Source organism: Gorilla gorilla, chromosome 4 (assembly GCF_029281585.2).
Source record: "Gorilla gorilla gorilla isolate KB3781 chromosome 4, NHGRI_mGorGor1-v2.1_pri, whole genome shotgun sequence".
Lineage (NCBI taxonomy): Eukaryota > Metazoa > Chordata > Mammalia > Primates > Hominidae > Gorilla > Gorilla gorilla.
In genome coordinates this window covers 40935839-40949933 of record NC_073228.2, presented here as the reverse complement: position 1 = coordinate 40949933, position 14095 = coordinate 40935839, and positions in this window count along the sequence as shown.

Here is a 14095-nt window from a genome sequence, read left to right as displayed (position 1 = left end):
GAGTCACTGGAGTGAATAAGTCCCATGACAAGTGAGGTTTCTGCAGCCTGGGAGAGTGTCACGTGTGGGGAATGATACAACGCCCACGCCTAGAGCGGGCTGAGTCAAGGATCGCTTCCCGGTGTGCTCATCTAACGTCCGCAAATGGGACGGAAGACACTCTCAAAAGTCCCTTCTCTGTGTCTCAGGTGACTCAGCTCTCCGTCCCGACTCGTTTAAGAAAAGGGGGAGGAAAGGCAGAATAAACATAGGTTTAGGGGGAGAATTGGCCACCCACCGGGATCATAACTACCCTTAGCTTGGGGTTTACAAGTTTAAGTACTTCCCACCAAGTATGAAGTAGTCCCCTAAAGTTTCCTACGCATGACCCACCTGGAGATCCATAAAAACAATATGAAGGTTGGGCAAGAGTAAACCTATAAATTTGGAAGGACAAAGATGAAAATACTAAGTCTTATGAAGTGCCAGATGGGACTGAATTTGCGGCCTGTGTTTTTTCCCGTTCTCACCCTCACCCCACATTCACCCTTGTGTCATTTAGATATTTGGGTAGTAGGAATGCCGACCAGCTGGTTGGCTGTGAGCCCCAAATGCCCTTTCTCTTCTTAACCTTTCATATTTGAAAACTAGAAAAAGTCTTGATCTGAATCTCTCCTCTTTTATTTTCTCTTCCTGAGGGCTGTCACTCACCTGGTCTACCTATATGCATGCCTCTCTTTTCCTGGGGGATCAGAAGAGCCAAAAAACATAGGGCAAGGCTTTACTTTTTCTTTACACAATATTATCATACACATCAGAAAATTTAAAGAAAAAAGTATCAGCCGGGCGTGGTGACTCATGCCTGTAACCCAGTACTTTGGGAGGCCGAGGCGGGTGGATCACGAGGTCAGGAGTTCAAGACCAGCCTGAACAACATGGTGAAACCCCGTTTCTACTAAAAAGTACAAAAATTAGTCGGGCATGGTGGTGCACACCTATAATCCCAGCTACTCAAGAGGCTGAGGCAGGAGAATAGCTTGAACCTGGGAGGCGGAGGTTGCAGTGAGCAGAGATCACACCATTGAACTCCAGCCTGGGCGACAGAGTGAGACTCCATCTCAAAAAAAAAAAAAAAAAAAGGAAAAAGAAAAAAGTATCGATTTTTCAAGTACGAGATTTTAATTGTCATTCCTAATAAGTATACTTCTTTAGGTATACGTTCAACATAGAAAGATACACACTTATGTCTTGATTTTAAGCTTCTGCCAGTTATCAGAGATAACATTTAGTTAAAATAAAATTCAGCTAAATAACCATCAACTGATGAATGGATAAAATGTGACATATGTATACAATGGACTATTATTTGGCAATAAAAAGAAAGTCGTTGGAGGGGAGGGGAGTAGGCGTGGTGGCTCGCGCCTGTAATCTCAGCACTTTGGGAGGTTCGAGGCAAAAGGATGGCTTGTGCCATGAGTTGGAGACCAGCCTGAGCAACATAGTGAGACCTTCATCCCTGACAAAAAAAAAAAAATTTTTTTTTGGCCAGGCACAGTGGCTTACACCTGTACTCCCAGCACTTTGGGAGGTCGAGGCGGGCAGATCACCTGAGGTCAGAGGTCAGATGTTCAAGATCAGCCTGACCAACATGGAGAAACCCTGTATCTACTAAAAATACAAAATTAGCCGGGCGTGGTGGCCCGCACCTGTATTCTTAGCTACTCAGGAGGCTGAGGCAGGAGAATCGCTTGAACCCGGGAGGCGGAGGTTGTGGTGAGCCAAGATCAAGCCATTGCACTCCAGCCTGGGCAACAAGAGCAAAACTCCGTCTCCAAAAAAAAAAAAAAAATAGAAAAGAAAACAAAAATTTTAAGTACATGCCATGACATAGCTGAATCTTTTTTTTTTTTTTTTGAGATGGAATTTCGCTCTTGTTGCCTAAGCTGGAGTGCAATGGTGCAATCTCAGCTCACCGAAACCTCCGCCTCCCAAGTTCAAGCTGTTCTCCTGCCTCAGCCTCCCAAGTAGCTGGGATTACAGGTGTGCGCCACCACACCCGGCTAATTTTTTGTATTTTTAGTAGAAACAGGGTTTCACTACGTTAGCCAGGCTGATCTCAAACTCCTGACCTCAGGTGATCCACCCACCTTGGCCTCCCAAAGTGCTGGGATTACAGGCGTGAGCCACCATGCCCAGACACATAGCTGAATCTTGAAAAAGCTAAGTGAAAGAAGTCAGTCACAAAGGACCACATATTGTACAATTCCATTCGTATGAAATGTGAATTTAGTGATTGGCTAGGTCTGAGGGGCATGAGAGGGTGAGATGAGGGGAAATGGGAGTGCCTGCTAATAGGTATGGGGTTTCTTTTTAGGATAATGAAAATGTTCTAAAAATTGATTATAATGGTGAATACACAACTCTGAAAATATGCTAAAAGACATTCAACTTTACACATTAAATGAGTGAATCATATGGTATTTGAATTATATCTCAAGCTATTAAAAAAAATGAAGTAAAAGTTATGGCTGCTGGGGCGTGGTGGCTCATGCCTGTAATCCCAGCACTTTGGAAGGCCAAGGCGAGCAGATCACTTGAGGTCAGGAGTTCGAGACCAGCTGGCCAACATGGTGAAACCCCATCTCTACTAAAAATACAAAAATTAGCCGGGCATGGTGGCGTGCACCTGTAATCCCAGCTACTCGGGAGGCTGAGGCAGGAGAATCGCTTGAACCAGAAGGCAGAGGTTGCAGTGAGCTGAGATCATGCCATTGCACTCCAGCCTGGGCCATAGACCGAGACTCCATCTCAAATAAATACATAAATAAATAAAATTTATGGCTATAATGATTTTTATAGTAGACCCAATGAAAGCACATCACTCAGTATGATTGAGGTGAAAGAAACTGGTGTTGAAATTAGGAACCTTGTATTCTAGTGTGGACTGGTCATTTTGAACAACTTAGGCCATAAACAAAAGAGCAAGTAGTTACTGATTACCCACTTAGTGACAGTCACAAGGATAAGGGCTGTAAACTTCAGCTTATTCATCTGTATGATGAAGGGGTTTATTAGAAAATCTGTCCCAGCACTTTGGGAGGCTGAGTTGGGAGGATCAGTTGAGGGTAGGAGTTTGAGAGAAGCCTGGGCAACATAGCCAGAGCATTTCTGAAAATAAAAATAAAAAATAAAGCCCAGGTTGTGCTGATGCAGGCCTGTAGTCCCAGCTACTACTTGGGAAGCTAAGCCATAAGGATCACTGGAGCCCAGGAGGTTGAGGCTGCAATGAGCTGTGATGGCACAACTGCACTCCAGCCTGGGCAACAGAGCAATACCACAACTCCATAAAGAAAGAAAGAAAGAGGAAGAGAGTGAGAGAAAAAAGAAAGAAAGGGAAAGAGGGAAAGAGAAAGAAAGAAAGAGAAAGAAAGAAAGAAAGAGAAAGAAAGAAAAGAAAAATCTGTAAAGGCATTTTTTCGTTGTTTTGTTTTGTTTTTTGAGATGAAATCTCTCTCTTGTCCTCCAGGCTGGAGTGCAATGGCACGATCTTGGCTCACTGCAACCTCTGCCTCCCAGGTTCAAGTGATTCTCCTGCCTTGGCCTCCCGAGTAGCTGGGATTACAGGTGCCTGCCACCATGCCCGGCTAATTTTTATATTTTTAGTAGAGACAGGTTTTCACTGTGTTGTCCAGGCTGGTCTCAAACTCCTGACCTCAGGTGATCTGCCCACCTCAGCATCCCAGAGTGCTGGGATTACAGGCGTGAGTCACCATACCTAGCTCCCCCACCTCTTTTTTTTTTTTTTTGAGATGGAGTCTCACTCTGTCGCCAGGCTGGAGTGCAGTGGTGCAATCTCAGCTCACTGCAACCTCCGCCTCCCAGGTTCAAACGATTCTCCTGCCTCAGCCTCCCAAGTAGCTGGGATTGCAGACGTGTTCCACCACGCCCAGCTAATTTTTGTATTTTTAGTAGAGATGGGGTTTCACCATGTTACAGGCCAGAATGGTCTCGATCTCCTGACCTCGTGATCCACCGACCTGGACCTCCCAAAGTGCTGAAATTACAGGCGTGAGCCACCACGCCTGGCCTGTAAAGGGTTTTTGCAGTTCTAAAATCCTATGATTCTCTTGTATAATAGGTTGTAATGACAGACAGGAGACAGGGTCTTGATATTGAGTCCCGTTAGTGAACTCCTTCTTATGTAGGCAGTACTACTACCTCCTATATTCAATTGGCTGGATAGATTCCCAACTTCCACCCCGACCCACAATGAGAGTATCATTAACTAAGAGTTGTTAAGGAAAAATAGGTCATCTTGTGGACTTTAGAGTAAAGTCTTTACTTTTGATTCCTACAGGGGAGGAAATTCCATTTCAAGAGATTCCTTGGCCTTGCAAAAATAGTGAGGACACTCACGGGGGCAGCAGAGGGGAGCAGTTAATGAGAGCAGGAAGGGAGGAGTTTCTTCCTAAGCATAATAACTATAATCACTGGAAGGCTGAAATTACTAGTCCTGTTGTTTGTCCAGCCTTCTGGAACATATACAGTTATTTCTATGTGAATCAATTTCTCTGGTTTCACAAATGACATTTTCCCACCTGCAAGGAGAGAGTCACTGAAAAAGGAAGAGAAGATGGGGTTCCCCGGGCACAAGGCCCTCTGGTCATGGCAGTGTGAAATGATAAGTAATTCATCACTGGGTACAAACTAACATATGTTTGGTGAGGCAGTCTAGCTATGGAATTCCAGGCTCAGAATGAAAAGCACCAGGGTATTTTTCTGAGTCCTCAGTTTTTCCTTTGAAAGCCTTTTTTTTTTTGAGACGGAGTCTCGCTCTGTCACCCAGGCTGGAGTGCAGTGGCACAATCTCAGCTCACTGCAACCTCTGCCTTCCTCGTTCAAGCAATTCCCCTGCCTCAGCCTCCTGAGTAGCTGGGACTACAGGTGCATGCTACCACACCCAGCTAATTTTTTTTGTATTTTTACTAGAGATGGGGTTTCACCATGTTGGCCAGACTCATCACAAACTCCTGACCTCAGGCAGTCTGCCCCCCTTGGCCTCTTAAAGTGTTGGGATTACAGGCGTGAGCCACTGCCCTCAGTTTTTTTTTTTTTTTTTTTTTTTTTTTTTTTTTGAGACAGTCTCACTCTGTCACCCAGGCTGGAGTGCAGTGGCAAGATCTCAGCTCAGTGCAAGCTCCACCTCCCAGGTTCAGGCGATTCTCATGCCTTAGCCTCCTGAGTAGCTGGGATTACAGGTGCATGCCACCACACCCAGCTAATTTTTATATTTTTAGTAGACACGGGGTTCTGTCATGTTGGCCAGGCTGGTCTCGAACTCCAAGCCTCAAGTGATCCACTGGCCTCAGCCTCCCAAAGTGCTGGGATTACAGGCGTGATCCACCATGCCTGGCCAAAGCCTTTTTTTTTTTTTTTAAGAGACAGGGTCTCACTCTGTCACTGAAGCTGGAGTACAGTGGCATGATCGCTGCTCACTGCAGCCTTGACCTCCCAGGCTCAAAAGATCTTTCCACCTCAGCCTACAACTACAAATACACCACCACCCCGGCTAATTTATTTTTGTACTTTTTATCAAGACAAGGTCTGGCTCTGTTGCTCTGGCTGGTCTCAAACTCCTGGGCTCAAGTGATCCTCCCACCTCAGCCTCCCAAAGTGCTGGGATTACAGGAGTAAGCCACTATGTCTGTCCTTGAAAGCCTTTTTAATGTGCCGAAACAAGATGGGTAAATGTATCCAGGTTGAAGTTAGAAGGCCTCTAGACAATAACTATTCTGTTTTACTCCCTGTTCCCCAAGAGCTTTGGATTCACTGGAATTGCCTCTAAGAAGAGGCTGTACACATGGTTGAAGCAGGAATCCCAGTATTGAGGCTGTTTTTGATGGGGCCAAGGAATGTTGGTCATATTTGTGTGCGGGTCTATTTTCTCTCTCCACTTTTTCTGACTTGGGCTGAGTGGATGAAGAGGAGGCCCACCACCACCTCTCAGTATACTTTGTACACATAGAGTTGCATTCATCTGGGAATAAAAGACATATTTTCAAAACAGTAGGTTTGATACAGGACAGGCAAGCTCCCAAATTGGGGCTTAGCCAGGGAGGGTTGTTGGCTTCCTCCAGGAAAGAATTCAAGAGCAAGCTGGTGGTATTAAACAGCAACTTGTATTGAAGTGGCAGTGTATAGCAGCAGCAGAGGTACTGTTCCTAGCAAGCAGGGATACCCCATAATCAGTGTGCCCAGAATAGCATCTCAGAGGCAGTTCTGCACTCATATTTATACCCACTTATAATCATATGCAAAATAGGGGGCAGTTTATGCAGACATTTCTAGGAAAAGGGTTGTAACTTCTGGGTTGTTGGGTCATTGCCATGGAAATGGGTGATAACTTCCGGGTGTTGCCATGGCAATGGTAAACTGACAGGGCACGCTGGTGGGTGTGTCTTACAGAAAGCTGCTTCTGCCTTGGGGCTTTTTTAAGCTAGTCCTCAGTTTGGTCCAGTGTCCAACCTCTGCCTCTGGAGTCCAGTCCCTGCCTCCTACCTCAGGTTGCTTGGGTTTTTCCCTCCCAATTATACAAGAAATGCATACTCACTATAGAAAATTTGCTAAATATGAGCCAGGCACGGTGGCTCACGCCTGTAATCCCAGCACTTTGGGAGGCCGAGGCAGGCAGATCACGAAGTCAAGAACTCAAGACCATCCTGGCCAACATGGTGAAACCCTGTCTCTACTAGAAATACAAAAATTAGCTGGGGATGGTGGCGCACGCCCATAGTCCCAGCTACTCAGAAGGCTGAGGCAGGAGAATCGCTTGAATCCGGGAGGCAGAGGTTGCAGTGAGCCAAGATCGCACCACTGCATTCCAGCCTGGCGACAGAGCAAGACTCTGTCTCAAAAAAAAAAAAAGAGAGAGAGAGAGAAGAAAATTTGCTAAATATGGCCAGGCGCGGTGGCTCACACCTGTAATCCCAGCATTTTGGGAGGCTGAGGCGGGAGGATCACGAGGTCTGGTCAAGACCAGCCTGGCCAACATGGTGAAACCACGTCTCTACTAAAAATACAAAAATGAGCTGGGCATGGTGGCAGGCACCTGTAATCCCTGCTACTCGGGAGGCGGAGGCAGGGGAATTGCTTGAACCCGGGAGGCAGAGGTTGCAGTGAGCTGAAACCACGCCACTGCATTCCAGTCTGGGCAACAGAGCAAGACCCCGTCTCAAAAAAAAAAAAGAAGAAGAAGAAAATTTGCTAAATATAGGCCGGCCGTGGTGGCTCATGCCTGTAATCCCAGCACTTTGGAAGGCCAAGGTGAGTGGATCATTTGAGGCCAGGAGTTCAAGACCAGCCTGACCAACATGGTGAAACCCAGTATCTACTACAAGTACAAAAAGATAGCTGGGCATGGTGGCAGACACCTGTGATCTCAGCTACTCAGGAGGCTGAGGCAGGAGAATCACTTGAACCCAGGAGGGGGAGGTTGCGGTGAGCCAAGATCGTGCCACTGCACTCCAGCCTGGGTGACAGAGCGAGACTCTGCCTCAAAAAAAAAAAGTATGGGAGTGGAATATGGCTTCTGTTACTTGATCAAGGTGGATAAAGATTTATGGAGTCTTTGGATTCATATAGTGACCTTTGCTCTCTGTCTTCTGGTCTCAAAACAATGTTCCTTGTTTTCTTGGTCTCTGAATATCCAACTGGCCTTGAGAGTTGTAGCTGTGAGCTACTAGAACTCAGAATCCATTCTTTTCGCATTGTTCCCTGTATAACTTGGCCACCTTTGACTCTAATGCTACCCAAGTCATCTCTGAAGTGTGGCTGTGATGGTAGCCTTCACTGCAACCCTTTCCTCAGAGCCACCTGCTGTCTACCACCCACCCTACCCCAGCATCCAGGCTAGGATGGGGAAAGATAAACCTCTGAGCTTTCCATGGCCTGATCCCACAGCACAGCCAGTTTGGTACGCTTGTTTTTTAGATTGGTATGGGGTGGTCTTCAGGGCAGCATCTTTCTGAACCCCAGATGAGAAGAGGGTAGGGCCCTCAGGATTACTTTCCGTTATCCAGCCCATCTCCTACTCTCTGGGATGAAACCTGGACTTCCAAAAATGTGGGCACATATCTGACAGTTTTATTCTCTTCATTCCTGTTGTTTTTTTTTCGAGTTGGAGTTTTGCTCTGTTGCCAAGCTGGAGTACAGTGGCGCAATCTCAGCTCACTGCAACCTCTGCCTCCGCCTCCTGGGTTCAAGTGATTCTCCTGCCTCAGACTCCCAAGTAGCTGGGACTACAGGTGCCCGCCACCACACTCAGTTAATTTTTAGTATTTTTGGTAGAGATGGGGTTTCACCATGTTGGCCAGGATGGTCTCGATCTCTTGGCCTCATGATCCACCTGCCTCAGCCTCTCAAAGTGCTGGGATTACAGGCATGAGCCACTGCGCCTAGCCCATTCCTGTTTTTTTGCTTCCATCTCACCAAACTTCCAGACTAAAAAGTGAGGCCAGTTGTGGTGGCTTATGCCTATAGTTTCAGCATTTGGGAAGCTGAGGTGGGAGGATTGCTTGAGGCCTGGCATTTGAGGTTGCAGTGAGCTATGATTGTGCCACTGCACTTTATCCTGGACAGAACAAGACCCTCTCTCAAAAACAAACAAACAACAACAACAACAAAGCTGTGGTTGGTGCTAGTCTTGGTGCATATGTTTAAGCTGATCTTACTTAGCTCTTTCTGTTTGCATTCAATCTTTGTCTGTCTGATCTTCATAGATGCCTCCCCATCCTCTATGCTAATGTGTATTTTTTTTTTTCCCCGAGATGGAGCCTTGCTCTGTCACCCAGGCTGGAGTGCAGTGGCTCAATCTTGGCTCGCTGCAACCTCTGCTTCCCAGGTTCAAGCAATTCTCTTGCCTCAGCCTCCCAAGTAGCTGGGATTACAGGTGCCTGCCACCACACCCTGCTAATTTTTGTATTTTTAGTAGAGACGGGGTTTCACCATATTGGCCAGGCTGGTCTCGAACTCCTGACCTTGTAATCCACCACACCCCCTGCCCTCCATCAGCCTCCCAAAGTGCTGGGATTACAGGTGTGAGCCACTGTGCCCGGCCCCTCTATGCTAATATTAATATAATGGCAATGGTTTGGGTATGAGGAACATTTGACAGATCTAATGAACAGACCTTGGTAGTTTTAAAGAGTGATAGAGAGGGGACTCACAGATTTCTGGTTTGAGTAAATGGGTAAATGGTGGTCCCAGCAATCAAAATAGCTAATTCAGGAAGGAAAGCAGCTTTTGAAAATAAAACAATGAATTCATTTTGGACTCCTTTGGTTTGAGATACTTCTGGATTGAATCTCAAAAAATAATGGTGGCTGTACAAATCTTTTAAAGTCATTAATTTATAAATGTAGTAAAGTCTTATTTGTAAATAATACTCCTAGGAAGAATTATTTTGTGAAACACATCATCCAACATTTACCCTTTTTATTTTTATCTTTTTGAGACGGGATCTCACTCTGTCATCCAGGCTAACTCCAGTGCACTCCCAGTGGCACTATCATACCTTATTGCAAACTTGAACTCCTGGCCTCAATTGATCCTCCTGCCTTAGCCTCCCAAAGTGCTGGAATTACAGGTGTGAACCACCATAGCTGGCCCAATATTTACCCATGATATATATTTTTTGTATTTTTTTTTGTAGACACGGGGGTCTCATCATGTTGCCCAGGCTGGTCTCAAACTCCTGGGCTTAAGTGATCTGCCTGCCTCGGCCTTTCAAAGGAGATAGGCTGGGCGCAGTAGTTCACACCTGCTGGGACTACAGGTGTGAGCCACTGCAACTGGCCTACCCTTTATATTTTCTTTAGTCAACTATTTCTACCAAATAGCTATTTGAAATAACCTCTCCTAAGGGAATGCAAATTTTGCTGGGTAAGGGAAAGAAACCTGAGCTAATTTTGGAATTTATATCACTACTTCTTAGGAAAGCAAATTTGGGGAGAAAAATGAAGATTAAGAAAGAACTTGGGGCCAGGCGCAGTGGCTCACGCCTGTAATCCCAGCACTTTGGGAGGCCAAGGCGGGCGGATTGCCTGAGGTCGGGAGTTGGAGACTCAGCCTGGCCAACATAATGAAACCCTGTCTCTACTAAAAATACAAAAATTAGCCAGGCGTGGTGGCACGTGCCTGTAGTCCCAGCTACTCAGGAGGCTGAGGTGGGAGAATTTCTTGAACCCAGAAGGCGGAGGTTGCAGTGAGCTGAGACCACGCCATTGCACTCCAGCCTGGGTGACAGAATGAGACTCCATCAGAAAGTAAAGGGAAAGGGAAAGGGAAAGCGAAAGGGGAGGGAGAGGGAGGCAAAGAAAGAAAGAACTTTAGTGTTTTTCTTCCCAACCTTTCCTCCCATTTTATTGCTGAGGAAACTAGGGCCTAAAGGGTTCAAGGCTTTGGGCAGAAAGCAAAATGAGGGCACTGGCCCTGGGGAGAGGAGAGTGGAAAAAGGAGGTTCAAGAAGGTGAGAAATAATCCCCAAAAGCTGAATAGAAAAACTACCCTAAAACAAAACCCTAGGATGAGTCCTGTTCCAATAAGACTTTACTACCTTAAGCGAATACCAGGGACTTGTCCCCAAGTTGCCCCATCACCAGAGGGATGACCAACTGTTCCAGAGAAACCATGTATATGAAATCACTTTGCAAACTGCAAAGTCCAGTTACCAGTGTTGCTAACATCAACCATTATTCCTCAAAAACATAAAAAACCCAGGTCTAGTCTGGGCGCGGTGGCTCATGCCTGTAATCCCAGCACTTTGGGAGGGCGAGGTAGGTGGGTCACCCGAGGTCAGGAGTTTGAGACCAGCCTGGCCAACATGGCGAAGCCCTGTCTCTACTAAAAATACAAAAATGAGCCGGGCGTAGTGGCACACACCTGTAATCACAGCTACTTGGGAGCCTGAGGCAGGAGAATAGCTTGAATCCAGGAGGTGGAGGTTGCAGTGAGCCAAGATCATGCCACTGCACTCCAGCCTGTGTAATGGAGCGAGACTCCATCTAAAAAAAAAGCAAATACAAAACAAAACAAAAAAATCCTAGGTCTAAGGACAAGTTCAATCCACAAGGAGAGAACAGGATATGAACAAACTGGAACACAATAACATGCTGTGGAATATATGTTCTATTTAAGGTCTACAGCTTATCTGAAATACAACAGAAAAAGAGGGGCTGGTTGGGAACAAGGGGTGGTGTCTGGTGAGAAGGGAAATAATCCATAGATCCCCTGTGACCTTTGTCACTTTTTTCCTCCACATATTCATGTATGAAAATGACTCAGCCCTAACACCCTGTGGTTTATTTTTAGTAGGGGCAACAGAGCCAGTTGAAAACCTAAGCATAGTAACTATTGCCCATCAACAGCCTCACACATCAGAAGCAGGGAACAAATATTTATTCATTTCAGCTAATATGTGTGACTCAAGGGGCACCAGAGAGTCTGCCCCTTTCAAGATATATATTTGCTCTTTCTTTCTTTCTGCCACAGTATTGGAACCTCCCAATGGGAGAATGACTCCTTTGGACTTGAAATTTCAGTGTTAGGAGGCCCTTAGCCAGCAGTGAGTGGAGTCCATTTCACTCATTTTACAACTGAGGAATCATCCACAGTCACATGTAAGTTTGTGGCTATGTTGGACTCTCAGCCCAGTGCCTCATTGTATCTCCATTGTTCCACATTCCTAAGTCAAAAGCTAAATAATAGCACATGTTTGACACGAGACCATAGTTCCAGAAGAAGAGGACATATTCAGGGCTGATATCCCATTATAATGTAAGTTAAATGTTGAATATAAGGAGATAACATTCTGTTGTTCACTATGAAATTAGTAGACATCAAGACCCATAGGGATATATTCTTTTTTTTGTTTTGAGACAGAGTTTCGCTCTTGTTGCCCAGGCTAGAGTGCAACGGCGTGATCTCGGCTCACTGCAACCTCCACCTCCTGGGTTCAAACAATTCTTCTGCTTCAGCCTCCCAAGTAGCTGGATTATAGGCATATGCCACCACACTCAGCTAATTTTGTATTTTTAGTAGAGATGGGGTTTCACCACGTTGGTCAGGCTGGTCTCGAACTCCTGACCTCAGGTGATCTGCCAGTCTCGGCCTCGCAAAGTGCTGGGACTACAGCCATGAGCCACCGCACCCCGCCTCTTTTTTTTTTTTTTTTTTTCAGATGGAGTCTCGCTCTGTCATCCAGGCTAGAATGCAGTGGCACGATCTCGGCTCACTGCAACCTCTGCTTGTGTTCAAGCAATTCTCCTGCCTCAGCCTCCCAAGTAGCTGGGATTACAGGTGTGTGCCACCACACCCAGCTAATTGTATTTTTAGTAGAGACAGGGTTTCACCATGTTGGCCAGGCTGGTCTTGAACTCCTGACCTCAGGTGATCCATCCCCCTTTGGCCTCCCAAAGTACTGGGATTACAGGTGTGAGCCACCATGCCCAGCCCCAGAGGGATGTATTCTTTACTGTTTCGTTAAAATTCAAAATCTTCATCAAGCATCAGCAACAAACAAGAACAACTGAGAGTGCAAGGATCTGGGGTTAGCTGCGCAGTCTCAACTGTGCTTCTGCCACTTACTAGCTGTGAAGCTACTCTTTTATTTTTATTTTTATTTTGAGACAGAGTCTTGCTCTATCGCCCAGGCTGGAGTGCAGTGGCATGATCTTGACTCACTGCAAGCTCCGCCTGCCGGGTTCACGCCATTCTCCTGCCTCAGCCTCCTGAGTAGCTGGGACTACAGGTGCCCACCACCACGCCTGGCTAATTTTTTTGTATTTTTAGTAGAGACGGGGTTTCACTGTGTTAGCCAGGATGGTCTCGATCTCCTGACCTCGTGATCCGCCCACCTCGGCCTCCCAAAGTGCTGGGATTACAGGCGTGAGCCATCGTGCCTGGCCTGAAGTTACTCTTTCTACCTGTTTTCTGACCTGTAAAATGAGGTTGAGAAAAACAGTACCTATCTCATAGGGTTTTTGTGAAGGTTAAATGAGATAATATACACACAGCACTTAGAATAGTGCCTGGCATATAAATATTGAATAAATGTGATATGATTTCACTCTGTGTCCCCACCCAAATCTCATTTTATAGCTCCCATAATTCCCACGTGTTTTAGGGGGAACCTGGCGGGAGATAATTGAATCACGGGGGCAGGTCTTTCCCATGCTGTTTTCATAATAGTGAATAAGTCTCATGAGATCTAATGGTTTTAAAAAGTGGAGTTTTTGCCTGGTGCGGTGGCTCACGTCTGTAATCCCAGCACTTTGGGAGGCCGAGGTGGGCGGATCGCCTGAGGTCAGGAGTTCGAGACCAGCCTGGCCAACCTGGTGAAACCCTGCCTCTACTAAAAATACAAAAATTAGCTGGGCATGGTTGCAGGCACCTGTAATCCCAGCTACTTGGGAGGCTGAGGCAGGAGAATTGCTTGAACCTGGGAGGTGGAGGTTGCAGTGAGCCGACATCGTGCCATTACACTCCAGCCTGGGCAACAAGAGCGAGACTTCATTTCAAAAAAATAAAATGGAGTTTTCAGCCAGGCTCAGTGGCTCACGCCTGTAATCCCAGCACTTTGGGAGGCTGAGGCGGGTGGATCACCTGAGGTCAGGAGTTCGAGACTAGCCTGGCCAACCTGGTGAAACTCTGTCTCTACTAAAAATACATTTTGTATTTTTAGTAGCTATAGTCCCAGCTACTTCGGAGGCTGAGGCAGGAGAATCGCTTGAACTCAGGAGACGGAGGTTGCAGGGAGCCAAGATTACGCCACTGCACTCCAGCCTGGGTGACAGAGTGAGACTCAAGTCTCAAAAACAAAACAAAACAAAACGGAGTTTCCCTGCACAAGCTCTCTCTTCTCTTGTCTGCTGCCATGTAAGATGTGCTTTTCACCTTCTGCCATGATTATGAGGCCTCCTCAGCCACGTGGAACTGTGTCAGCATTGTGAAAATGGACTAATACAAAATGTAAGCTATGATCTTCCCAGGCTTGTCTTGAACTCCTGAGCTCAAGCAAGCCTCCCTCCTCAGCCTCCTGAGTAGCTGAGAAGTCCCATCA